The sequence below is a fragment of the Monodelphis domestica genome, chromosome 5 (assembly GCF_027887165.1).
Source record: "Monodelphis domestica isolate mMonDom1 chromosome 5, mMonDom1.pri, whole genome shotgun sequence".
Taxonomy (NCBI): Eukaryota; Metazoa; Chordata; class Mammalia; order Didelphimorphia; family Didelphidae; genus Monodelphis; species Monodelphis domestica.
This window is the reverse complement of record NC_077231.1, coordinates 297285223-297313008: the sequence shown is the minus strand read 5'-3', so window position 1 is coordinate 297313008 and position 27786 is coordinate 297285223. Positions and strand designations below refer to the sequence as shown.

The window sequence follows — 27786 nt, the reverse complement described above, 5'->3', positions numbered from 1 at the left end:
GTTCAGCCCCAAGTTCAGAACTCCTTTCACTTGGCCACTGATAACTGGCCAGTGACTTCCTTGAGATAACCGAGTGTCCTTATTAGCACTTAGAAAGCCTTTTCGTTCCTTTTTAATGGGCAAACAGAACAAGGGCCATACTTAACAAAGGGTATATGTAGGTTATACTGTTGAAAGGTTTCCAGTATCAAAAGGCAGCTCATAGACTTGAAGAGCTGAAGATGGGAGAGCACAAGTGGACAGAAAGAAGGATTTCTACCTGCTTGACAAAACTCAAAGCCCAGCCCTGCCGAATCTGGGATCATCCCAGCTCTGTGGCAGGCCTTCTGCCACAAAGGGTTTCCTTTGTCTAAGACATTTTTTAGCGATCTTCATTGCTGCTAAGGAAGAGATCTCCTTGGCATCCCAAAATTCCAATATGCTTTCACCTTCTGAGTCCAGCCATCATGTGTGGCAGGACCACATTGTTATCAAATAGTCTTAAGGAGAATCATTGGTTTCCCCCCATTCATTGACTTCACCTGTCTTTTTATTAGCTATTTAAAATTAGTGTTGTACTCTATGTGAAAGTAAAAGGAGTGCATCTCTGTAAAAATCTACAATCCTGATTTTTTTGGTTCCAAACAGACTGGTCCCCTTTCTCCCCCTTCCCCCAAAAAAGTCTTTAAAAAAACCATTATAAACCTGTGAGGTTTTAAGAAAAAGCACAGCAGATTCTCTTTCATTTTTAAACAAAAAATATTAACATGGAGATATGGTTGACTGTTGTCACTGATACAGATTTCTGCATAGGGATCTACATATTTTTCTTCAACCTAACAAATTCAAGTTGGGAATAATTTGGGTGTTGCAGTATGTGGAGGCATCAGTAAATAAATGGAATACTATTGAGAGAGAATACTAATTCAGTTATGTTAACTAGACACTACCTCAGTGATGTTTTCTAATGAATTTTAGAAAGCTCTGCCATGGAAATAGGACCATCTGGTAGTAGCTGCAATTGTGTTTGGTCTCTTTTTGCAGTAAATCCTACCAAACAGCCATGGATTCTGGGTTGGAATCTCACCTCTGAGGGTGACTTTGGGCAAATCACTTAACCTCTCTGGGCCTCTGATGCTACATCTCTAAAATAAGAGGATTACAAGACTTCAGGGCTTCTAGCTTCCAGCTCTAAATTTATGCTCTTATAAATCCTTGCACTTTTTTAAATGGAGTAATTCCTATTGGCATTGCCATGGAATCAATGTATTAATATTGGAACAGTGGGGTTCAAAGGAAAATACATATTGAAAGAGGCATATATACCATTCTGTTTTTTCTGGCTGCTTCATAGCAAATGACCAGCAGTAAAAGATAATTGAAGCCAAGATGCTGCTAACAAACAAAAACAAAACCCTCCTCTGGTGTCAGTATAAAGACATGAAGCACTGAACTTATAGCATGACTCTTCCCCCCTCTCCCTAGTTCAGCTGAAGATGGATAAGAAGGTTCAAGAGATTATAGGATCATAGATTTTGAGCTGGAAAGGACCTGAGAGGACATTAAGTCCAACTCCCTCAATTTACAGATGAGAAAAGTTGGGAGAGGTGTGACTTGCCTCAGGGTCAGGTAGATTGTGGATGTCTGGGTTGGGATTTGAACCCAGGTGTTCTGATTTCAAGTCTGATGATTCTGACTTTATTGCCCAGAAAGGTCTCAGAATTCTGCCTAAGCTGTGAATTTCCAAAATGCCTGCCTAAGCATTGCAAGCAGGTGCCCTCCGGGGAAGCTAAGACGTGTGCCAGGGAGATAGCCTTTCTTTTTCTGATTTTTCTGAAAGCGGGCCAGACATTCCATGTAGTGAAAAATCAAGTTATTTCTCCTCCTTGAGGCATTTCAAGGAAATCCTCAGAAAGAGACTTTGTCCTACCCTGCCTCTCTGGAGTAAATGACCTTCAACTTCTATGGACTTCAATTCAACAAATATTTATTGAGTGCCTACTAAGTGCTGTGTTCCTGGCTGAGAGGTCATAGATTCAGTGAGTTCTCCAGTCTTTGTGATAAGAGTAACAGAGTGGAGCAGCTAGATGGCTAAAGAGTCAGTCCTGGTTTGGGGAGGACCTGGGTTCAAATCTGGCCTCAGGTACTTCTTATATGTGGGACCCTGGGCAAGTCACTTAATCCCAATTAACTATTCATGACTGCTCTTCTGTCTTAGTATCTTCTTGGGGAGGGTTGGGAGGGAGGGAGGAAAAACAAAACATAGATCTTTGGACAGAACTAATGTGAAAATGTGTTTCTTTTGGATAAGCATATTTATTACATATTTATAACAAAAACCCCTTATACTTAGTATTGAATCTAAGACCGGGGGTTAGGATTTTTTAAAAAGTAGCAGAGTTACACTACTTAGTCCTATTGACTTTTGCAAGGGGTCCTTGCCAACTACACTTGGGCCAAAGCTGTAGTCTAGGTGGGATGGGAGTCTGCAGAATGAAATGGGAGTGGAGACATGACTCCTTTGACAGCAGACTTAGCAATGAGTTATATGGTCATTAGCAAAGCAGTCATCTGCATACTTTTTGCCCCTCAAAAATTACAACATCAGAATGCAATGAGTGGAGGAAATATTGCAATTTCCCACTCCTGGTGACTATGCAGAGGAAGGAGTCTTGGAGGCCAGCACAATCTCAGAATCAGATTAAGACAAATCAAAACAAAACAGTGTTCTTTCTAGGCACAAACCGTCAGCAGTCAGAGGTGCTAGCAGGCATAAGGCTTGGCCAAGAAGGATCCTTTGACCATTGGCTTTACTGAAGTGGGTGAGGGAAGAGATTTTTTCTCTCTTGAAACTGGTATTCACTGTTATCACCATTCTTTAAGTATTTTCTCCTAAGTGCTTAAGGAATAAAACCATACTTAGAGTTACATTCTAAGGCAGTCCCTTGCTTAGAGTGAATGGTCATTGCCTGAATTTCATCAGCTGCCTCTCCACCTTGGGCCTTGCCATAGGAATAGGTATATTGCCTGTGATTGCTTTAGGAGGGCAGGGAAAGCCTAATCCTTTCATCTGGCTGCTTAAAATGGTTTCTACATGGGGCACGTTATTTGGTATTTCATGCCAGTGGCATGTGGGCCCTTGGTGGTAGAATGGTATTATGAAATAGGCACTCCATCTTTAATCATCTTACTGAGTTAAGGCTGGGCCTATCTAATGGAATTCCTCATTTTTGCTTGTTATCTCTGGATAGAGGAACTTTTACCCCATGCCCAAGTCATTAAAGCCAATAAAATTACTTTGCCTCGAAGAATGTTACCTCTGGACAGTACCACTATTGTTAGGGGACTGTGTACAAGTAGGAAGCCCAGCTGAATGCATACAAGCTGCACTTGGTGTCTTCTTGGTGGTGGTGGTGGTGGTGGCAGTGGCAGTGACTGTGCTGGCATCAGCAGTAGCAGTGGTGGCCTTGATGAAGTTGGTTCCATTTTGCACCAAGCGATTTCTAGTAGTGGTGGTCGCCTTCCAAGCTTCTCAGTGGCATTTGTACACCTTCCAGGAGAGTTCACAGACTTGTTTGGCAATTAGGATATTTAAGCAAGAGGGAAAATCTTCCAAATCAATGAGTCATTAACTACATATCTCCATATGTTCCTTCTTAGGTGCTGCTGCTGATTGGTCATTAATGCCCTTAGTTTTAAGGGGCTTTCGGATGATTCTAGGAATACCATTTTCTCTTCTGGATACTGGAATTTCCTAGGGAGGTTATGTTGGGCACATTTTCAAACAGTAGATCAGAAGCAGAGCCAGGAATGAGGACTTCCATGACTTGCCCTTTAGTAGATACAAAAATGGAGTTAGCCAGCTGGTTTTTGTGTTTTTATTTTGTTTGACTTTTTTCCATCTTATTCAGCTTGGGAGGTCTCTGGTGAGCAGTATTGAGAGGAAAATGGTGTTTTTTCTTGGTACAGAAAATTTGGTCTTAGAATTCTGGGGTCTATGGTCCATGTGCAACATGTACCTTGTACCTACTTGTGCTGATTGGTTCAGACACAGACTTGCTGCTTCTTTTCCTTCACCCCACCCTTGCCTTGGGATGTAGGAGCATTTGGTGTTCTAAAACTATTTTACGTCCTCAGTGCCTAGCATCAGACTCTATAAACAGTAGATACTGGATAGAAGTTTTTTCATGATGATGGTGATCACCTGCTACAAACATCCTCATACAGAGTTTCATCCTTTATGCCCATGTGTGTGTCTGTGTGTCTGTGTCTGTGTCTGTGCATATCTCTACTCTTATTCCAGTCCTCCTTCCATAGTATTCTACCAGAAAGAGTAGACACCAAGACATTAATTAAATCCTAGTCAAAGGGAGATTATTTGTCTTCCTTTGACATCCTTTCCTTAAACCATCATTCCAGTTGATAGCTAGAAATGCTGACATTTCTATAAGTTACAAGGCAAGAAATCTGCAGCCAGCCCCCAAACATCTCTCTTACTGTGACTATTTCAGCTTTTTCATCAATAAACATATCTTTAGTGTTTCTTATACCCTCTTAACTCCTCCATGAAGTCTTCCTTGCCTAATTAAAAGATAAGACGCTCATTTAGGAAGTCACTCCTGCAAATTCCCTATAGTCTTAGTCCACAAATGTATTTACCCTTTGTCTGTCCATTAGAGCAATTTTAAGCTGTGTTTTCATTGTTGGTCCCCATAACTGTAGGTCATTTGGTTGAATACTCTTCAATAGGAGCAATAGGCTCTTGGGATTTTTTTTTAAACCCTTACCTTTAAACCAGTCTTGGAATCAATACTGAGTATTGGTTCCAAGGCAGAAGAGTGGTAAGGGCTAGGCAATGGGGGTCAAGTGACTTGCCCAGGGTCACACAGCTAGGAAGTGGCTGAGGCTAGATTTGAACCTAGGACCTCCCGTCTCTAGGCCTGGTTCTCAATCCACTGAGCCAACCATCCCCAGACTCTTGGGCTTTTTGATGGTTACTGTGAGATCCTAGAAAGCCAGGACCATTTTTTTGCCTTTCTTTGTAATCCCAACATCTAGAACAGTGTCTGGTACATGGTAAGGGTTTAATAAATGCTTATTGGCTGACATCGAGAGGCTATTACTATCTAGCTGCATTGATCTGTTCCTCTACTTTTTTTTTGCGTTTGAATCAGGAACTTTGTTATATGGTATTCTTGGTTATTACTGGCATGAGAATCATGGACTCTAGAGAATATTTGAGATCATGTGAAATTTAGAGTAATTAATTTTTTTATTAACAACATGATCACAAAACTAATATTGGCTATGAAGACAATTATGACCTCTCACCCATCTAACTTCATCTATATGATATATCCTAAAAATTGTAGCAGTTTTAATCGATTGAAGCTGAAAACGATGAAAATCTTTAGTAATGATATTAGAACCAATAAATCTATGTATATCCATATTGATATCCATATATACATCTTATATTTATATATGAGGTGGAAATGTAGGGAACAGAATTCAGACTTGTGATTTCATGGTATAGGGAATTCTGGGGATGGAAACTCCTTCCATTTAGGTAGGTTGGCAACTCCCCTATAATTTATAGTTTTAAGAAGTAGCTTGAAGTGACTTGTTGATGGTCACATGGCTAGAATGTGCCAACGCCAGGAGTCAAGGCTTTCTTGATGCCAAGAGTAGCCTTCTCTGCACTCTGTTACCATGCCACACTATGGCAACACCCTGGGTAAGTCACTTAACCCTGTTTGCTTCATGAGTTTCCTCATCTGTCAAATGAGCAGGAGAAGGAAATGGCAAACTGCCTCAATATCTTTGCCAAGCTTCAAATGAGATCATAAAGAGTTAGATATGACTAAAAAACATGTAACCAAGAAAAAGTTTTACTTCGTTACCCTTTCTGATATTTTGTTACTACTGAAATGTTACTTATAGATCACTTTCCTTTTTTTAAACCCTTCAAAAGCAGAAGAGTACCTTGTCTTCTGCATTAGAATGGATACTAATTATTGGTTCCAAGGCAGAAAAGCAGCAAGGGGTAGGCAGCAGAAGTTAATGACTTACCCAGGGTCACATCATTAGGAACTATTTGAGGTCAGATCTGAACCCAAGACCTCCAGTCTCCAGGCCTGGCTCTCTATCCACTGAGCCACCTAGCTGCCCAGGTTGCTTTCATTTTTGTCCCACTTCGAGGTTCCTGGAGACTAGAATGATGCACCTCTATTTATGTAGTAGGGGTGATGCATAAATGCTTAGTTCAAACAAAATGGTGTGGGATTGGATTTTTCTTTTAAAGAGAACTGAGCCAGAGAAGTATACACAACTCAAGAAATCATGAAACAAAATGCAAGGTATTTCCTATGGAAAAAAAGGGGGAGCCTGCACTCGGAGAGCATCACTGTCTTTGATATGGACTGTGAAGACAGCAGCTTACTTAGCAGTCATAAGAGCTCAGTAATTTGAGATTTTTTCCAAAAAGGCATCAGCCCTTCAAAGGCTCCCTGGGATATGTAAACTATGTTGGGGGAGGGGGAAGGAACTTGAAGCTAAGTTCATAGATTGCCATCCTTCTGGAGAAGGCAAGCGGACTCAGGAAGCAGGTCCAATTGGACCAAGCAGGAGAGGGCACTGAAAGTGCAGGACCTGCATGACATGGCTCTTGACATGGCTCTGTTTCCCAAGAGGTCAAGCAACATGTGTTGGAGCTTCTCATCCAATTGACCTTATTCTGAGCAATCTCCTTTTCTTTCTTCACTGGGACAGAACTGGATGCTGCCTAAGCAGGGCACTAGATTGGCCCACTTGTTTTATGTACCTCCTTGACAGTCCCGCTTTTATCTTGGCGTAGACGGTGTGGGTTACTCAAAGGCAATGACAGGGGAGCAAAGGCCTGGCAGATTCTCATAAACTGGAAGGGCTTTAAGCCAAGAGGGAACAATCGACATCCAGCGGAGGACCAACCTAGTGAAATTCAGAAAGGTTCATTGGCAGAAGGCTGGCCACCAGGTGTTAAATTTTCATAGGCTGCGGCAACTTGAGAACGATCAGCCACTAAGGTATAGAGGGATGGTGAGTGGCATCAGTCAAGGGGGCATGAATATAATGATATAATCCATAAAACCACAGATCCTTGCTGCATTGTTTCTGATCATTTGAAGAAAAATGTCCTAGGTTTAGCACTTTGCTCTAACTATGAATCCAAGCAGTTTCCTCATGGAGATGCATAATTAAAAAACAATCAAAACAGGGTCCAAAGAATTAAGAATTGTGATGGGGTACCAGTGGCATAGTGGGGCAACTAAGTGACACAGTGAATAGAGTGCTGGGCCTAGAGTCAGAAAGACCCATCTTTCTGGGTTCAAATCTGGCTTTAAACTCCTACTAGCTGTGTGACCCTAAGCAAGTAACTTCATCCAGTTGGCCTCAGTTTCCTCATTTGTCAGATGAGCTGGAGAAAGAAATGGTAAACCACTCTAGTATCTTTGCTAAGAAAACTCTAAATGGAATCATAGAGTCAGACATGACTGAAAAATGATTGAACCATTGTTATGGGGGCAGGGTACTAGGGCTGATAGTCACAAGCCTTAGCAGTAGCAAAGCCACTCATTAGCTGTCAAATCATCTCACTTTTTGATTAATGTTAGTTTTTCATCCTTGAAATAAGAGGGTTGAAATAGATAATGTTTGAAATCTCTGCCAGTTCTAATATTCTGGGATTCTCGTGAATATTTTTTGAGGAGAGAGAGTTCTAGTTTTCAGTGACTTAAGGCTTAGACTGACTAATTTTCAGCCCCTGCTATTCATTAAGTTCCTACTTTGTGCCAGACATTGTGCTAAGCACTGGGGATACCAGAACAGAAATGAAATTGTCTCTACACTACATTTCTATCAATGAATAGGTTTTATGAAAAATAAATACTTAAAACATGTTTCAGATTTCAAAAGTCCTATAACCCATCTGGAATGGAATAAATTCTCAGTATTTTCAATGCCATTGTGTAGAGATGGGTGCACATTAGAGGCCCTCCTGGACAATTAGTATAATTATTGTCCAGTTATAAAAAAATGAATTATAAGAACTTGGTCATGATTAGGCTAGAAGGTAGAAAAATAGACTTCGCTTATCTATTCTTGTAAAAGTCTTTGCAACCACTCATTAGTTAATCCTTCTCAAGGAAGATCAGATAGCCAACACTAAATGGCTCATTTTCAATTTTACTCAATAAACATCACTAATTTTTTTGTGTATGTGCGTTTTGTTAGGAATGCAAAGGCAAAAATGAAAATGCCCTCTGAAAAGATCTGATATTCTAATGGGGAAGTAAAGGGAGTTGGGGATGGGAGGGAGGACATGTATACAAAAATAAATTACACTAAAAAAATCATCATATTACAGTATAGAGACCACTTCCCAACTTGGGGGTCTGGAAGAGTCTTGTGTAGGAGGTAGTACTTGAGCTGAGCCTTAAAGAGAAGATGAGAAAACATCTCAAAAAAAAAATACTATAATCCCACTGACTATTTCAGCTGGTTGTTGCAACAGGCCATCTCTGGTGGGATGTGGAGCCTGAGGCAAATTGCAACATGTGGACTCCTATAGGGTTATTTTCTATTTCAGGTAGGAAAGTGAAAACCCCATTCTCCTGTTGACCCCAGGACACTGCAATGGAGGCTGGGCAGGACAGCCATTGAAAGCAGTCAGGGAATATGGAAGATTGTAGGGAAGGAAATGGGAGGCTCTTCAAAGGGAATATCCCTTGTGATTACCTCTGTTTGCGGGAGATGCTGACAAAGCACAGAAATTGTTCAGTTTGTCCAAGTTTTGAAGTCCTCTCCTTTCACCGGCATTCATCTTTCCCTTTTAACTTGTGCCCTGTTCTGAGTTTATGTCTCTTGATAGTATTTTCATGCCACTTAATCAAACTCAGAATCTCATCGGTTATCCTATACTCTTTCTCCTTTCTCATTGGACATATCCAATCAGTAGGCAATTTATGGCTTTTGGCACATCACTTAATTTTGGAGAATCTTCCTTTCCTCTTCTGTATGTTGGAAGGATCAAAGGAAATAACAGCAGTGAAAGCTTTTTAAAAACAAGAAAGTGCAAGCAATCATAAAACAATGTTTTGAGCCAAGGGGAAAGCCTCCAGAGTAGGGGAAGATCCTGATGGAAGGCGATGAAGAATGCCTGGTTTGATGGTGAATTTGAGGGAGGTTAACATTTGAAAAAATGTTCTTGGTGCCCTCCTCCCTCCATGTTCCTACGCCCACTCTACTGCGTGAAATGTTTCTCCTGGCTTCTCAATTGCCTTCCTACCCTTTATTCAAACAGTTTCCCAGCTTAATTGAAAGGGACCTAGCAAATTCTCCCTTGTGGCATCCTGCCTAGACATGCTGCCTCCCTTACCTCTCCTTATGTGCTGTTCTTTGGCTACCCACTGTTGAATATTCAGTGTTCATTCTGCAAAAAGCACATATTAAGTGCCTGCTGTATGGAACATATTCCAGTACAGAGAAGAAAGACAAGTCTGTCCTCAAGGAGCTTATGGTCTACTGGTAGGGGGAGAGTTTGACAACATAACCACAGATAAGGAAATACTCCATCTGCACAAAGTCAAAAGCACAGTCTTGAAGGGATCCAGAGATCCTGCTGGTTTCATGTTTGTCAACAGTCAGATTTTCGGTCATGGGGCAGGAACTGTGCTTAGATCAGTATGAAATCAAGCTTAGTAGTGACTTTTAAAAAACCCTTACTTAGGGGGCAGCTGGGTGACTCAGTGGATTGAGAGCCAGGCCTAGAGATGGGAGGTCCTAGGTTCAAATCTGGCCTCAGACACTTCCCAGCTGTGTGACCCTGGGCAAGTCACTTGACCCCCATTGCCTAGTCCTTACCACTCTTCTGCCTTGGAGCCAATACACAGTATTGACTCCAAGATGGAAGGTAAGGGTTTAAAAAAAAACAAACCCTTACTTAATGTCTTAGTAAGATCATAGAGCTACAAGGGCTAGGTCATCTGGGTTAAGTGACTTGCCCAGGGTCACACAGCTAGGAAGGGTCTGAACCCTAGGTCCTCCCAAACTTCAAGCCTGTCACTCTATGCACTGAGCCACATAGCTCTTCCTTAGTGATGACTTTTTGGAAGACAATGTCTCTGAGGATCACAGATGGGGCATTTTCTTTTTCATATAATTATGATGAATCTACTTTTCAAATGAAGAACCCTGTGTCCTCAGATGAACTAGGATGTAAATTCCCAGGCTCCTGCTGTCCTGCATTAGAAATAAGAGACTAGGTTGTCCTGTAGAGAAGGCCCCACTGTCCTTTCTACTGGAAAAAAAAAAAAGACCATACACACATAAGTTCAGCTAGAACATCAGCCGGTTTCTTCAGCCCAATTTGGCAAGGAATCAAGGCAAAAAGTGCACTATTTACTCCAAGGATCAAACACACAGTAGAAAATCTGGGATTCAAGTCCAGTGTTTTTTTAATTGGATACTTGATTATGACCAGGTCCTCAGTATATGATCTTCATCAGTAAATAGGACAATCAGAAGGACTTCCCTAGCTGCCACAGGATCACTTTTCTGTCCAGCAGGCTGAATACCCTAAGCCTGTTCTGGAAGTTTTAACCCATGTCCCCCTTTTGAGCCGTTTGTCATATTTTTTTTTAAGAGTAGTTTATCCCATGGGCAAGGCCATTACTGTGATGCTTTTCACAGTTTAGTCTTTCTGGCTATATTTGGTGAGGTTTTATTTAAGATTTCCATCCTTTAAAATGGTCCAAGAATAGATAAACCACTTGATGGTTTATGCCCTGAGGAGTAGTCCAGAGGAAGCTCAGCAGAATGGCAAAGAGCCTCCAATTCCTGCCTATAGGGAGACCTTCAACTGTCAGTTGAAGGACCTGGGCAGGGGATAACTCAAAGTGGCCAGGATCCCTGCATTCCGGGATCTGAGTGATAATCCTGAAGGAGGGATTACTTTTATTTTGCCTGAGCCTAGAGGACAAAACAAAGCCCAATGAGGCGGAGTTGTAAATAGACAGGTTTTGGGGGGGACAAAACAAGGCCCAATGAAGAGGAGTTGTAAAGAGGCAGATTTTGGGGGGACAAAACGAGGCCCAATGAGGAGGGGTTGTAAAGAGAGGTAGATTGGTGGGGGAGAGGGGGAAGACAAATAAACAGGCTTCCTAACAATTACAACTGTCCAAGAGAAGAGTAAGTGGGTTTCCTCTCACCTGAAGTCTTTAAGCAAAGGTTGGCTAACACGCTGGCCAGAGAATGGGTATAAGAGATTCAAGTGTAAGTTGAACTAGATGACTACAGAGTTTCTGTCTCCTTCTGAGATTTTTGTGGTCTTAAATATTTATTTCCAGTGACTTTCTGCTTTGTCTATTGGTGTTTTGAAGTATTTGCTTCACTCTTATTTTCCTCCTCTTTACAAATTCCCATCAGCCATTTCTTTTAAAAGAGACTTCAAAAGAGCATCTGAAATTGCTCAGTGGATAAAAAATCAGGCCTAGAGAGGGAAAGTCCTGGAGTTTAAACCTAGCCTCAGACTCTTCCTAGCTGTGTGACCCTGGGAAAATCATTTAACTTCCATTGCCTAGCTCTTACTACTCTTCTGCTTTGGAACCAAAACACAGTATTGATTCTCAGATGGAAGGTAGGGATTGTTTTTTAAGTTTTTTTTTCTTTAAGTCTTCAATAATCATGGTCAATGTGGCTGGCTTCATCTTTGGCTTCCCACAGTCCCCTTGGAAGAGTTCCTGGTACTAGTGGTGTTCCTACTTTTCTGTCCCAGAGTTCCTAACCACAGGATACCTTGGAGGTTTCTCCCAGATGTAGTAGAGCTTGTTCATATTCTTTTGAAGTTGGCAGGCCCATAACACTGAACATCTTTCTCTCTTTCATTAAGCAAGTGTGTTAAAGTTGGTCAATAATTCAGAGGGTAAAAGCAAAAATCTGCTCAAGGGTGACAGTAATAGAATGGTTCATGCAATAGTCATCATGAAATAATCATGCATGGCACCTTAACGTTTGTATATATTATTTCATTGGACTCATAACAACTGGAAGTTCTATAGTTATTATTATCTCTAATTTACAGATGAGGAAACCAAGTCAGGTGACTTATCCACCATCATAGGATTGTAGGATGGATGGATTAGGGATGGAATAGACTTTAGAAATTATCCTTTGGGCAGTGAGGCATTGTGTATCAAACAGTAAACTTGGAGTCAGTATGACCTGAGTTCAAATCCCCTCTCAGATTTTTAGTAGGTCTGTGACCCTAGGCAAGTCACTTAGACTCAGTTCTCTCAACTATAAAATAACAACAACAACAACAACACAAATAAAATTTAATTGGTTTAATAATAATAATAATACCTTGCTCTTAAGACTGTTATAAAGATCCCATGAGATAATATCCATGATCTGTTTTGCAAGCCTCAAAATGCTATGTAAATGTTAGTTTTGTTAGCTATTGTTTATTATCTAATCCAGTCTTCTTATTTGGCAGCTAAGGGAACCTTAGAACAAAGTGCTTAAGTTATTTGTTCAAGGTCACAATGCCGACTTGCTGTGGAGATGTAGCAGTGTGTGTGTGTGTGTGTGTGTGTATGTGTATGTACTTGACTTTCTCCTTCAATAAAAATGTGTGTTCCTGTCCTAGTTGGGTAAGTCTGTTTTCCTGGAAGAATTCAGCTGAAAGGATATCACTTCCAGATGGGGAGTAATAATAATAGTAGATATTTATATAGTACTTTGCAGTTTACGATGCATTTTCTAAGCTTTTCCTTATTGTGTCCTTCCCTGCCCTGTAAAGTAGGTATTATAGCTGCTGAAGAAATGAAGATTAAAGAAATTAATTGGCTTATCCATGATCACAGAGCTAATAAGAGTCAGAGTCAGCATCTGAAACCAAGTATCTCCTCATTTCAGACTCAGTGGACTTCTCATTAAATTACAACATCATGCCTCAGTTTCCTCATCTGTAAAATGAGCACTTCAGTATCTTTGCCAAGAAAACTCCAAATAGGGTCATGGAGAGTTGGACATGACTGGAAACAACTGAACCAGATACTTTCCTCTGTGGAGAAGAGAGAAATTACAAGAATGTAGCAAGATAAGAAGCTGGAGATTGATCATCTGTCAGTCAAATGAAGATTCCACTTGGAATGTGACTGGGAAACAGTTGGAGGCAAGAGCCAACTGCTTGACTGGATTTGAAGTCTTTGGACTTTCTGGCTGATGTGAAGGAAGAAGCTGGTTTTATCTCTGGGACTTGGAATAATCAAGTTGGAGGTGACCTGGCTGATTTGAAGGCAGAAGAAGAAGGACAATACTCCATACCTCTCTCTCTGACTGGCTCTGTTTCATGCTAGTGACTGAATTGCCATTTCTCTCAATATCCTCTAACCTAACACTCACTGTAGAGAATAGGGATATCCCACCCCTCTTAACTTATCCTCCACCCTTTTCCTGTCTTCCCCAAATAAACCCCTTGTTTGACAAAGAAGATTAAGAACTATTTCATTGAAACCTCACAGTTCACACTGAGTGGCTTGAGGGAGAGTGAAGAAGAGGGGAGGGGAGGCTGAAAGGCTTCTGAAGAAGGAGGAAAACAGGAGGTGTAGATGAAGGAGGGTAGGCAAAAGAAAGATAACTACCTGATCTATTAGTTATCTAGTAGCCATCAAAATATACCCTCCATATATCATCTATTACAGCTCTAAGCTATTGATGAAAATGTTGTACAATACAGACCAAGATTTCCCTGGGTCACTCCTCTAGGGATGGCCCTCCAAATTGACACCTAATGATTACTCTTTCCATAAGTCATTCAGTCTATTTCAAGTTCATCTCAGTATCTACCTTAAAGAAATATAAGCATATTTTGTTTTGTGGCATTCTCCTGTAACCCTGTTAAAACAAAGAAATTAAATTTCTGTGTCATGACTAGACCTTTTTCTTTTTCAACCTGACTAATGATTTCACTAATATAGAGATTTCCAAGAGAGGAAATTTGATGTGCTGATGCATATTAAATCTCTCTGTGCAAGTTTATAATCCTATAAAGTTAAACTTGGGGTACGATGGCTATCGACCCAATGGCATAGCCTGCTTTTCATGAAGCAGTCCTGCTTCTCAGGGGTCACCGCTTCCCTTTCTAAACATTTCCTTTACTAATGTTTTAGAGTTTTTCCAGAAATAGAGGACAAGTTCACTGTCTGCTTGTTTAAAGCCTCCACTCTCTAATCTTCCTTGAAAATTAAGAAATTGTCCTTTTTCTGGAACTCTCACTTTCTCCATGAGTGCAAAACAACATGTTGAAATGAACTTTTCATTATTATGAATTTCAGAAGCACTCAAAAGTTTAGTCAAATCACATGGAAGAAATACTAGGAAAGTTGTTTTTCTTCTTCATTCAGATATTCAAATAAACCTGTGATCTCATCAGTTTTTAAGTCCCCTTCCTGTAGCGAAGCTTGAGGCCCTTCTGTGCCTGCCCATGCTCTTCAGATGTGGTCCTATTTCTTCCTCTAAATTTGCCATAGTATTCCACTTCTTTGCAGAAGGCCTTCCTCAGAAGGGAAGGATATCATCAAGCAATGATCTGGCAGGGAGAAAACATGAGCTGGTCACATGAAGAGAGCAAAGGCTGATGAATGGAAAGGCAGAGTTAGCTCATTTTTTTTTCTATTTAGACACAAGGACAAAATAACTTGTCATAATAATAATAATACTTGCTCTATTCAAACCCAGTCTCTGATACTTATTAGCTGTGTGGTCATAGATTTAGCCTTTGTTATTACTTAATCTCTCTTCTCTTGTCTTGTCTTCTCTTCTCTCTGCTCTTTTATTTTCTCTCTCTCCATAGCAATGTTGTTGTTTTTTATTATTTTAAAACTTGTTACTCTTAAAAAACAAAACAAAACAATGGGTTTGATACTGCTGGTCAACCTCTTAGCCAGTATTTAATATGGTCAGCTTTCTAATAATTCATGGCTTTTGTCAGATCCTCATCATTCAGACATCTGGGTATTTCTAAACGAGACGAAATGCCTAGCCACATCTGAGTCAACAGCAAAAAGCAGGGGGGACCTTGGACTTTAAAGCAGGTCACATTTCATATCTTCCAAGCCCCCTTTCTTCCCCTCATTCAAGCCATAGTGTAAGCTCTGTTTCATACAGGAAGTTTTCACTTATCAGGTAGGCAAGATCTGTCTCTGAAACTTCTGCCTAACAATGCTTTATTCTCTGAGGCATCCTCTCTGTATTTGTCACCTCCTAAAGAGTATAACTTTAAAAAAAGAAAACAGAACAGAAACCATCCCAATTTAAAACTCAGCTTCTCAACTTAAAAAATGATCAGCACAGCCCTGGGTGGGGACAGGGGGAGGGATGTGTGACAAGGTTGAGTAGACAGAACATTGAATCTGGAACAGATGGTTGGCCTGGTTTAGAATCTTGTACCTATCATTTTCTTTTTATGGGACTCCACTGTATTATCCACTTGGGCAAAATATACACCTATCCAAGGGGGCATTGAAGATACTGAGCCCTTCCCCAAAGCTCCCTCTTGTTCTCCTATTTAAAAAAACCAAACTTGAGATGGAATATAAATATGAATTATTATCATAATCATGTGATTATTTCCCTAGCTTTTTCTCTCCTCACTCCAACTCATTTTCTCCCTCTTTGTTGTTCCCTAAACAGGTGAACAAGGATTTGAATCCAGATCATTTAAATCCAAATTGAGTATTCTAATATATAGGTATATAAAAATGATGTATGTATATAATATGTATGTAATTGATGTACTTAATTTTATATCACTTTCATTTCCCTTTTCCCTGCCTTGTAACAAAAGAAATATAGTTAAGCAAAACTATTGGACATGTTGATCATGTCTGAATCTGGCTCCTAATTCAGCACCCTTAGCCCACCACCACCATCAGAGAGGAGGAGGCTGCCTCATCTATCCTTTGGGGTCAAAGATGGCTATTACTTTGATCCGAATTCCAGTGTCTTCATTGTTTTCTCTGCCATTCAAATGGTCCCTGGGTATATTGGTCTCTAATTCAGCTTTCTTCATTTTACATCAATGGAAAAACATTTTCCTAACTCTCTCTGAAGTTGCCATATTCATCATTCCTCATACTCCAGCGCTTTTTTCTATATCCTATAACTTATCAATAACCCATGAATTTGTTTTGGGGTGTGTGTGTGGGGGGTGTGTGTGTGGGTGTGGGTGTGGGTGTGTGGGTGTGTGGGTGTGTGGTTCTCCACCAAGACTTTTCCTATTCATCTAGATCATAGGGTTCTTAACTTTTCTCTTGTCACTAACCTCTTCATAACTACCAAAATCCTAGCTTATTGTTGCCTACAGACCTCCAGGTCATTCGTCCCTTCATCAGTGACTTTGGTACCTGGATCAAAATCGTTCTCTCCTTCTCAACTCCTGCCTGACCTTATACTAAGGGACTTCAGCATACATATCGACTTTCCCTCTAGCACCCTAACTACTCACTTCCTCTATCTAATCCCTACCCAAGACTTATTTCTCTCTACCTATCAGCCACATACAAAAATGGTCATACCCTCAATCTTGCCATCATTCACAAATGTACCACCTCTCCATTCAGGAATTCTGAAATCCCCTTATCCAACCATAATCTATTGGCTTTTTATTTCTTCTGATTTCCTTTACCAAACCTTACTCTTTGTCCCCAACATGACATCTGTAACGTATGTCCAGAAAGAGATCACACACACACACACACACACACACACAGGAACTGGAGAGAGGGGGTGAAAGAGCTGAAGAAATGGAGAGAGGGAAGAGATTGATCTTTTCCTTTCTTCCCTTTTAGCACAATTTGTCTTCCAGAGGGACAGAATATGTCCCCTCAGAGATTGCATTTAGAAGGTGGAGGTTAAAGACAGGAGGAGAAGGTTTTAGTGAAATGACCCACAGCCTCCCTTCTTGATATTAGCTGTTGTTGAGAGGCAGGGTAAATTTCCTGCCTCTGGATCCTCCCGATAGCCCAACTGCCCCTTTTCCTCTTTGAGACCTGAGTTCAATCCCCAGCCCTGGCCTTGAGCTAGTTCTTCTCTTTGGGGAAAGGTATGGTTCTCCCCAAATCTTCAGTGTCAGAAAGCAGGCAGACCTGATCTAAATGGTAACACTTTAATTTTGAGGACACACAAGGCAGGGAGAGTGAGGGTATTGGGTGAGGAAAGTGGGAAACAGGAATCCCTATAGATTTGCAACTGACCTTCCACCTCCCAAATCCTGAGGAGTTCAGGCTATCAGCCTGACCCTCCTTTCCATCAATTGCTGGTTTGTCCTTCTTCCTAAATTAATCTGGCTATAAGCTGAAGTTCAGGACAATTTGGGGGAAGAGAGATCTTCTCAGTAGACAGCTTCCTATAAAGTCCCAGTCTACTTTTGTCTTAAGTTTGAACCAGAGAGATTTAGGGGTTCACTGGAAGGTAATCAATGTCCAGAGGGATCCTTTGCCTCAGAGGTCCTCCCCTCAGACTGTCCACTCTGGCAGAGAGCTGACCAGAAGTAAGCTGGCAGTTTTGAATTCTCTCAGCTCCTCTATCCCTGGAATCTTGAGTCTTCCTTGCCCTTCCCCAACTTGGGCTGTTGTTTTGCATTGCTGGAACTGATTTTTTCTCTCCTTTTGTAACTTCTCTCTTACACCTCTAATTCCTTGACCCTCCAATGCTATCCCTAGCCATTTCTCCTGCACTGCCTTTTCTCCCCATCTTGACCCCTTGTTCAAGCAAATCAGTTCAATCTTTCTTCCTCTCTTGAATCCCTAGCAGTCTTATCATTTCACCTATTATGTCCTCTGCCTTGGATCACTCCAACACTGGCTATATTACATGCTCCTAGAAAAAAAGTGAGAAACTTACATAATGATTCTGAGTGAGTCTACTACAAATTTATATTATATAACCTCAACTGGGCCCTCACTGCTGCTAGGTAACCTTTCTATAGTTCTGTTATCAACTCAGTATGCTGCTCTTCACAGAATCTCTTCTAAATCCTTTTATCTCAAGGGAAAAAACAAACAAACAACCTTTTATCTTTTCTCAGGCCTCCCTGGGTTTCTCTCTCTCCCCTCACAGCTGAGAACCTTCCCTCATATTTCACATAAAAAATTAATGCCATTGGTTGTGAGCTCCCCTTACTCTCCTCTTCCCCATCTCATATCATTCATAAGCTTTCTGTCCCTATCTCCTCTTTCACACCTGTCTTACATAATGAGGTAGCCTTACCTCTTACCAACGTTAACCCCTCTACCTGCTCAATTGATCCCATTTCTTCCCATCTCCTATAACAGATTGCCTTCTTTTTCTGTCCCTTGTTTTATTTTTTAGAATTGTCTATTAAATTTTTTAATGTATTATTTATTTTTTTATATTATTTCTTTTTAAATTTTGGTTTCCAAATTCTTTCCCTCCCACTCTCTCCACCAAGAGAAGGCAAGCAATATGATAGCAATTATACATGTGAAATCACGCAAAACACATTTCCATATTAGCCATATTTCAAAAAAAGCAAGAAAAATAAAGGAAGTAAAAAAAATTCTACTTCAATTTGTACTCAGAGTCTATCAATTCTCCGTCTGGAGTTAGAATAGCATATTTTCATCATGAGTCCTTTGGAATTGTCTTGGATCATTGTTTTGATGAGAGTCGCCAAGTCTTTCACAGTTGATCACCACTACAACATTGCTGTTACTGTGCACAGTGAACTCCCAGTTCTTATTTCACTTTGCATCAGTTCTAGTTCTTTCCATGTTTCTCTGAAACTACCCCCTTGTCATTTCTTATAGCACAGTAGCACTCCATCACATTTATATTCCAAAGTTGTTCATCCTTTCCCCAATAAATGAGCATCTCCTCAATTTCCAGTTCTCTGCTACCACAAAAAGAGTTGCTAGTAAATATTTTTGTACATGTAGGTTCTTTTTCTTTTTTTTTTCCCATCTCTTATTTTTAGCCTCTGTTTACTGGTTCATCCCCTGTTGTTGACAAACATACCCATCTTTCCCCTTTGCTGAAAAAAAATCCCTAAATTTACCTTTCCATCCTTGCTAACTCTCATCCTATATCTCTTTTGCCCTTTGTAGTTAAACTCCTTTAAAAAACTGAGGTAGGTAAGATAGATGGTGTTCAGGAAACCTGAGTTCAAATCTGAAGCTTTCTAGCCATAGCCTTAAAAGTAAAAAATTATATTAACAAAAGCAAAACCTAAAAAGGTGGGATTTTGAATATGAAATTGTTTTAGAACAAAGCAATTACATCCACAAATTTCCACAAAGCAGGTATTTATTGAAGGAGAAGATTGGGCAATGCGTTAGACCTAGGATTTCAATAGTTTAGAGCCATGTTGGCAAACCTATGGCACATGTGCCAGAGGGGACTTCTCCCTTTCCTCTCTCCATGGTGGGGCTAAAGATATTTCTCACTTCACCCACCCCTCTGCCCAGCAGCCCAATGAGAGAGATTTTTCTCTCCCCTATATGGAGTAAGGCAGGGGGGCTCACATGTGTTGTGAGCATTGCAGTTTGGGAGTCTCTAACAGGTTTGCCATCACTGGTTTAGGGAATTCCTGGTGAGGAAATGCTTGCAACCAATGATCATTAACATCCTCAAAGAATAGTCTAAGAGAATCCTCTGGGGAACTAAGACTAAATTTCTCAATATCACATGTCGTGTATATGTCAGTCAGAACTTGAACCCACAACTCTAAAATAACCCAAAATCTATCCACTCAGCTGCCTTCCTGTTTTTGACATGGGAAGATTAAAAGCAAATAAGGAAAAGACTTAACTTTTAAAGGAAAATGCTTCTAAACCTGTAGAAAAAACAAAGAATGTGATAGCATGAACAGATGGGTCTTTCAAAGAATCCAGGAAATGCACACCCTTGTGTTCTATCATCCATAAAATGGGGTTAATGATAGCACCTACCCCACTGGGTTGTTGTGAAGGTCAGATGAGATAATATTATGCATAGTACTTCAGAAATATTAAAACATCATATATTATCTTTTTTTTTTTACAAAACTATGATCTTTATCAGTGGAGAGATCCCAGTGAGTAATCCCACTCTATCTACTGCTTAGTGGGACAGCTAGATGGTGCAGTGGATAGAGTGCTAGCCCTAGAGTCAGGTGACCTGAGTTCAAATTTAACCTCAGATACTTACTGTGTGATGCTGGGCAAGTCACTTAACCCATATTTGCCTCAAGTTTCCTCATCTTTAAAATGAGAAGGAAATGGCAAACCAGTCTAGTATTCCTGCCAAGAAAACCCCAAATGGGGTCATAAAAAGAGTTGGACACTAATATGAAATGACAGAAACAAACAGAAAAGTAGAACACAACTGAACAACGTCTACTGCTTATGATATTAGACAGTTACTAGGGTAATAACAGGTTAAATGACTTGCTCAAGGCATTTCAACAGAATGTGCCATGAAGGCAGGTTTTCTTGACTCCAGGGACACACACACACACACACACACACACACACACACACACACACATTTATATAACACAAAACAAAAACAAGAAAGGAAAGAAAATACTTTAGGAAGTTCATCTTGGTGTTAACTAGAAATTGAGAAACTTTTGAAACATTTCACATTGTTCAAGAGAGATTGTGACACAATGGAGAGACTGGACCCAGAAGACATGAGTTCAAATCCTGTGTGACAGACAGTTAGTGCTATTGTGTGCTCTCGGGGCAGTCACCCTTCCTGGACCTGTTTCCTCATATATAAATTGAAGGAATTAGACAGGCTTCCAGCCATGGAACTATGGGACTCTAATGGTCTATGGAGTTAACATCTGGGGTGGGAGGTAATGCTGGAAAGGTCCTTGTGAAGGAATGTCTTCATACAAAAGAGGTACAGGGGATGGGGATGGTCTTGTCAGCCCCTCTCAGGGTTCTCCGATGCCTGGCATCTCTTGCAATTACCTTGTCTCCTTCAAGTACCCAAAGAGCTTTTAAGGCTCCCCACTGCTCTTTAAGACCTTTCCCTTCCTTGCTTTGGGTTCTGTGACACTTAAGGACAGGGCCAAATGAAGTCATTACTGCCTTGATCATTTCCTCTGGTAATTGTCAGCCAATCCTCAAACAAGTGTTTGATTATGCTGGTGTCTCTATTTAGACACTTTGGCGTCTTGTTTTCAACACACTAAAAACAACCACCAAAATCTGTATGTGGTGTATTCACTTAAAATTCATTTTTCTTCCTTCTGTAATCAAAATTATGCTGATTAGGTAAAGTTTGTGTCAGGAAAAATAAGTGATTTTTTAAAAATGAAAGAAAAGCTGTGATTGTAGAGTTTACGTTAGTATCAGTGTCTGGATTATAAAAAGTGTTCTTTGAGGACTTGGCTCATAAAACTTCTTGTTCTCTGAGTTTGGGAAAGCTGTGAATGTATTATATCCTTTAATATGGTGCTATATTTCCCCTTCGTCCATTTTCTATATTTAAAAAATTCTTATTAGCCACCATCCTCCAAAAGACCCCTCAAAAGTCCTCCAAAATATTATATGTTGAGTAGATAGAGAGGGCCATCTTTAGAATTAGGAGAATCTCAGTCAAAATTCTGCCTCTGCTATATTCTAGTTCTGTGGCCCTGAGCACTCTCAACCTCTATATACCCTTGGACAACCCCATAAGATTGTAAATTCTCGAGTTATTCTCTTGCTCCATCAAGGCAGTTTCCCCATGAGAGAATCTTTCCATGGATGAAATCACAAATCTCAACCTCTATCTCCCTGCTGTTTTTTTTCAGATAATGTATTTTGTGTTCAATAATAAGTGTGAGAAATTATGCTTACTAGAAAACACGGATTTGAAAAATACTACTTCATTCACAAGTGCTTACGAGGTACCAGGCACTGTGCTAAGCCTAATAGATACAAAGAAAGGTAAAAAAAAATTCCTGTAGCAATTTCACATCTTATTGGGAGAGAAACAACATGAAAACAGATATATCCTACACAGAGTAGATGGAAGATGATCCCAGAGGTCTCTAGCAATTGGAGAGAGATCAAGAAAGCCTTCTGTAGAAGGTGGGATTTGACCACCTTGAATTCTAAAAAAATATAACAGTTGAGATACTATATTATATTTATCATAGTCTATGTCTTATATGCTTAGATCCCAATTAGAAAGCCAGCCCTTGCAAGGAGGAATTATTTTGTTTTACTTATTGTATTTCTATCTATATTATTTAGCACAATCTCTGCTGCATTTAATGAATTTTGATTGATATGTGGTTAGTATTAAAATTAAATAGATTCATTTCCATATTTTCATAAATTGTGCTTTGATTTCATTGAATAAACTTTGTTTTAAAAAATAAAAATCTCCTTTAGTTGTTGGTATTTTTTCATAATGGTCTTTTGGCGAAGAACTTGTTCCCTTAGGAAATGACCCCGCCTGATTATTTCAGTGGCATCTTTCCCTCGTGGTGCCACAGTCGGGCAGCTGTACGAAGTGCCGTTTTCCTCCTAAAGACAAATCAGAACATTTATCACTTTACAGCCGGTGCCAAATAGAACATTTTGTCTCCCGGACTTCGGTTATAAGAAAACACACGCCAGACTTCATAGATTTCTTCTGTGATTTTCCAAACTCATTTATTCAGCTCATTCCTGTCAATTAAAAGGTCAGCTTCGTGACATGATGTTTCCAGTCTCTTGTAGCTACTGTATACTGGGCTGCTCCCACTGCTCCGCTGAGCACATTCATTTCAAGAACACATCAGATACGACATGGAGCTATTTGGTAGGAGCCCACACAGTGGAAGCGTAATAGGATGAGTTGAGATAAGAGCGTCTGTTCTAAATTTCTTGGTCATTAGACTTCAGCTCCTTCCCCTCCCCTCTGCATTTACACATATGAATCTCCAGTGGTGCATGCACAGTGTCTTTGTCATCATGACTAACATCCACAAAAGCGGATGAAAACGTTTTAGAGGCAGACCCTTGGTTAAAGGGACGCTTGGTCTGAACCAGTATAGAATTTCCCCTGTTCTCATGTGAAACCTGAAACAGGCTAGTAGGTATCAATTACTGTGCAATCTGATGGATTTGTTACAAGTCTCTGCATTTATAAACTATAACTATAGGAAGCTAATTATAGGATTGCAGATTTAGAATCCAAAGGACTGAGAGGTCACCAAATCCAATCCCATTATCTCACAGACTCTAAAGAACTTAAATGGTTCAGCCCAGGTCACAAAACTATCACGTGATAAATCCTGGATTTGAACCTAGGACTTGTGACTCTAAATCCAAAACTTTTCCCATTGAACTCTGCTGCCACCTTCTCTTGGGAATACTCCTCATTGTGCCCTCTTTTATGTTATTCTGTATTTCATATAAGTGGATGATGGTGACTTTAAGGTAAAACAGCTAGGACTCTCTTGTTCCGTCCTGAGCACCAGAACTCCTCACATTTGAAGTATTCTCTGTCCCTGTGGCCTCTCCTGATTGACTGGTTCCACCCAGAACTTTGATTTTTAGAAGGATGCTTATGCCGCCTATGCCATCATGTATTCTCCAGGCTGCACTCCTGACTTTTTGGGCTTTTCTTACCATTGCCTTATTCTAGGGACCATCATCTCATCTCATTCTCCTTATTTTCAAATTCATTTTGCGTATTATCTTTTCCCTCTAAAAAGTAAGATCCTTGAGGACAGACACCATTTTTCTTTCTCCTTGTTTTTGTATTTCCAGTGCTTAGTCTAGTGCCTGGCATGTACTGAGTCCTGAGTAAATGCTTGTTGCCTTGTCCCTGGTGCCATGTTTGGGGAAGGATGGAAACAGGTAGAGTGACCAGCATGGAGACTTAACTGGAGATCGTGCCATACAAAGATCAGTTGAAGGAACTGAGAATCCTTTATATGGGTTAGCCCAATTAGCCTGAGTGCAGAGATGTTAGCTGTCATTCAATATTTGATGACTTGTTCTAGAGAAATGAGTGGCATTATGCTACCAACAATGCCTCACATACAATAGTTACTACCTTTCCAGTTGGGTTAAAATAACGTGTGTGTGTGTGTGTGTGTGTGTGTGTGTGTGTGTGTGTGTAAGAAGTGATATCTGCTAAATATATGATGAGAGAAGGAATTGGGCTGATTCTCTAGCTAAACTTAGGGTTCTGTACTGGTATGTAGAGAACATTAAGAGATATGGAGGTCTTGAGTTCAAATCTTGTCTCAGATAAGTCCTAGCTGTATAATCCTGAAGGGCACTGAACCTCAGTTGTCTAGCTTTTATCTCTCTTCTACCTTGGACCCAATACTTAGTATTGATTCTACAACAGAAGATAAGAGAGAGAAATAGGGGAAGCAGGTAGCCAAGGTTTGGGGAGGTCCTTTGTGGAGAGCCATGGGACAACATGGCCAAATATCCTATCTGATGAAATAGAGTAAATGGGTGGCCAGCTGTAGTGTTGGAGAGAATACCCATGGATCCATTGGGATCTAGGGCACATAGAAGAGAGATGTAAACTAGTTTTCATTATCCCTAGGGTGCAGAACTTGGGGAAATGATGAGAAAGTGCAGAGAGGCATATTGAGGCTTGAAATGGGGGAGGGTTGACATTTCTAATAATTAGAGCTGTTCAAACGCAAAACAAGTCACTTTATGAGTTAGTGGGTTCTCTCTCACTGGAGCAGGTTCTCTATCATTTAAAGAGTCCAGCCAAGCCAAAGGTGTTCCTGTCAGTTACTTTGTAGAGAGGGGATGCATGTTCGAATTCTTGTTGGTCTAAGCCCCTTCCAATTCTGAGATTCTATGCTTCAGATCAAATGGGGGAGAAGGATGACTGGCCTTCTTGAGGCATGTTCGTGAATGATGAACAAAGGCAGTTATGTGTGAGATCTGATAAACAGGATGGAATCTCCTTTTGAGAAATCACAGTGGATTGTGACATGAACTTTGAAGATGGTTTAAAAAGGAGATAATGGAGAAGGTTGGCTTCAGGATGAAGGGGCCAGAGCAGAAGAGCAGAGCAAGGAATATGCTACCATGAGGGGGCAAGCTTCACACTCTTGAGAGGCTCACAGATTTAGAGCTGGACGGGGGCTGTGAAGGATAAAGAATCATAGACCTAGAGCTGGAAAGGACCTGCAGTTACCTAGTCCAGCTCCTTCAGTGACCAAGTGAAGAAGCTGAAGTCTAGCGAGGTTAGTGACTTACCCAAGATCATACAAATAGTAAATGACAGAGATGAAAATTGATGGTCTGGTGAATTTTGTCATAAAGGCTACAGGGTTCTGGCTTCTTAAAACATTTTACCCATTGTGTTCCTGTTCAGTCTCCATTCAGCATTGCTAGTGAGTTTATTATTTTTTTTAAACCCTTACCTTCCATCTTGGAATCAATACTGTCTATTGGTTCCAAGGCAGACGAGTGGCAAGGGCTAGGCAATGGGGGTCAAGTGACTTGCCCAGGGTCACACAGCTGGGAAGTGTCTGAGGCCAGATTTGAACCCAGGACCTCCCGTCTCTGGGCCTGGCTCTCAATCTACTGAGCTACCCAGCTGCCCCCTATTATTATTTTTAACTCAGGAGTTGACCTGAGGGAGTGTTCTTGCCTAAAACAAATATTCACTGTAATGTCAAATGCAAATACTAGCAGAGGATGAATTTTTTTCCTCAGTCCTATTTGCTTTTCTGAGCCTTGAGACTTAATGGATAAATGTAACCAGATATTGTTTAGAAAATTAAATCTTTAAAGGGAGATGGTTACTGTGGGCCTTAACAGTGAAATCTGAGCTATTTTTATTAAATTTTTTAAACTTGAGTGTAATTGGTCACCTTAGAGAGTTGCCTAAAGCACTGGTCTTCTCTTCAAGGCTAAGACCTATTCATCTAGTGTGCCACATCATGAAAAAGAGTGTTTAATTGTTTAATAACTGTGATATATTTATTTTATATGGGCAGCCAGATGGTACACTGGATGGAGCTCTGGACCTGGAGTCAGGAAGGCTCGTCTTCCCAAGATCAAATGTGGCCTCAGATATTTACTAGCTGTGTGACCCTGGGCAAGTCACTTAACCCTGTTTGCCTCAGTTTCCTCATCTGTAAAATAAGCTGGAGAAGGAAATAACAAACCACTCCAATATCTTTGCCAAGGAAATCCCAAATGGACTCACAGAGTTGGACATGTTCGCAACAACACTACCACATTGATTTGTTATAGGTCTAAGTTTGTATGCTCCTTTAGCTTCTGAACTAAAGACCACAGTGCTGATCTGCTCAATAAGCCCCATATTGGATACTTTCAACAGGAAAAAAAGAAGACAATATTGCCCACAAGAGAGAGGATCAACTCCCTGGCAATATCCTTCAGTTGAGGATAAGAATCTGATGTGATCCAAAGGAATCAGGAAAATAAGGGCAGTCACTAAAAGCAGAAATTTTCATGCTTCTCCCCAGTCTCTGGACTGTGCTTGCTTCCTTTTGAGCCCCAACATAGCCAGTTCCTTTGAACTGAAGTCTGTCACTAAGAAGTTGTCTGAGTTATTCATCTCTTCCATCAAAGATCAGCCCAAGTGCCATCTCCTTGGAGAGCCCTGTCCTAAGCTCCAACATCCCACAAGTTCTTCATGCTTTCCCCAACCCATGAAACACTCTTCTATGCTCTCTGTGTAAGCGATTTAAACTTCCTGAAGGCAGAGATCTACCTCCCCTGGCAGAGTGGGTGGAGAGTCCACCTTGCTTCTCAACCCTGGCAAATCACTTAACGTCTCCATCAGTCCCCCCGCAATTCTGTAAGTTCCCAGAGATTCTTAAATGCTTTGGGGGGTTTGTCTTTTTTTGTGGACTGGCGAAGCCTATGGATTCCTTCTCAGGAAAATGTGTTTAAATTCATAGAGCAAAACACACAGAATTACAAAGGAAACCAATTAAACCGAATTACAGATACCAAAATATTTTTTTACAAAGCCATCTGTGGTACTCCAGGTTGAGAATGCCCTGATCTAAGGCCGTATATAAGATGGAGAGGAGGTGACGATCTCCAATCGGTAGACAGCTTCTTCCCTGGGAGTTCCATATATCGGTGAAATCACAAGTCTGATTAAAAAAGAAGGATCTTCAGTGTCTAGCACAGTGGCTGGTAGGGGTGCTTAATAGGTGTTTTTGAATCGAATCTGTGTTATCTTTCCCAGCAGAAAACCCTCTTTCAAACCTGGCCATTGAATGAAGGAGAAAACCAGCCGAGTCTATTTTCTTGGGAATGGAGCCCTGTAGAAGGAGCTTCTTTCCAGTGAATTCTGATGTTCTTTCCATTGAGAGATGAATCATCTTTTGCTTGTAGCCCATCCAGGGCATGATTTCATGAAGATTATCAGGGTGTGCAGCCAGACACAATTGCCTTTGTGTTTGGGCTGTTTACACACCGATTTTCGTTTTCAGAGCTGTCTTGGGAAGTCGCTTGGAGATGAAGCTGAAAATGTTGGTTCCTTCATCAGTGGTGGCAGCTTCTTCCGTTTCCTAGTCTCTGCGTTTCTGTAACTTCTGTGAAGATAGGGAACCAGTCTCATTCATGACCGTCTCCCCTATGGAACCTGGCACTGTACTCTACTTAAAGCTGCCACTCAGTAGTTGTGGAATGAGTAAATTCATTTTAAGGCTCTGTCATCATTAGATAAATTCATATAGGACAGCTGGATGGCTCAGTGGTTTGAGAGCCAGGCCTGGGGACAAGAGGTCCTGGGTTTAAATCTGACCTCAGA

At 40.7% G+C, this 27786-nt stretch overlaps 1 protein-coding gene across 12 annotated transcripts in view; it reads left to right on the top strand.

Annotated features, from left to right (window-relative positions):
- THRB (thyroid hormone receptor beta) overlaps positions 1–27786 on the top strand; it is a 468459-nt gene that overhangs the window by 32782 nt on the left and 407891 nt on the right. The gene's annotated exons all lie outside the window — the stretch shown is intronic.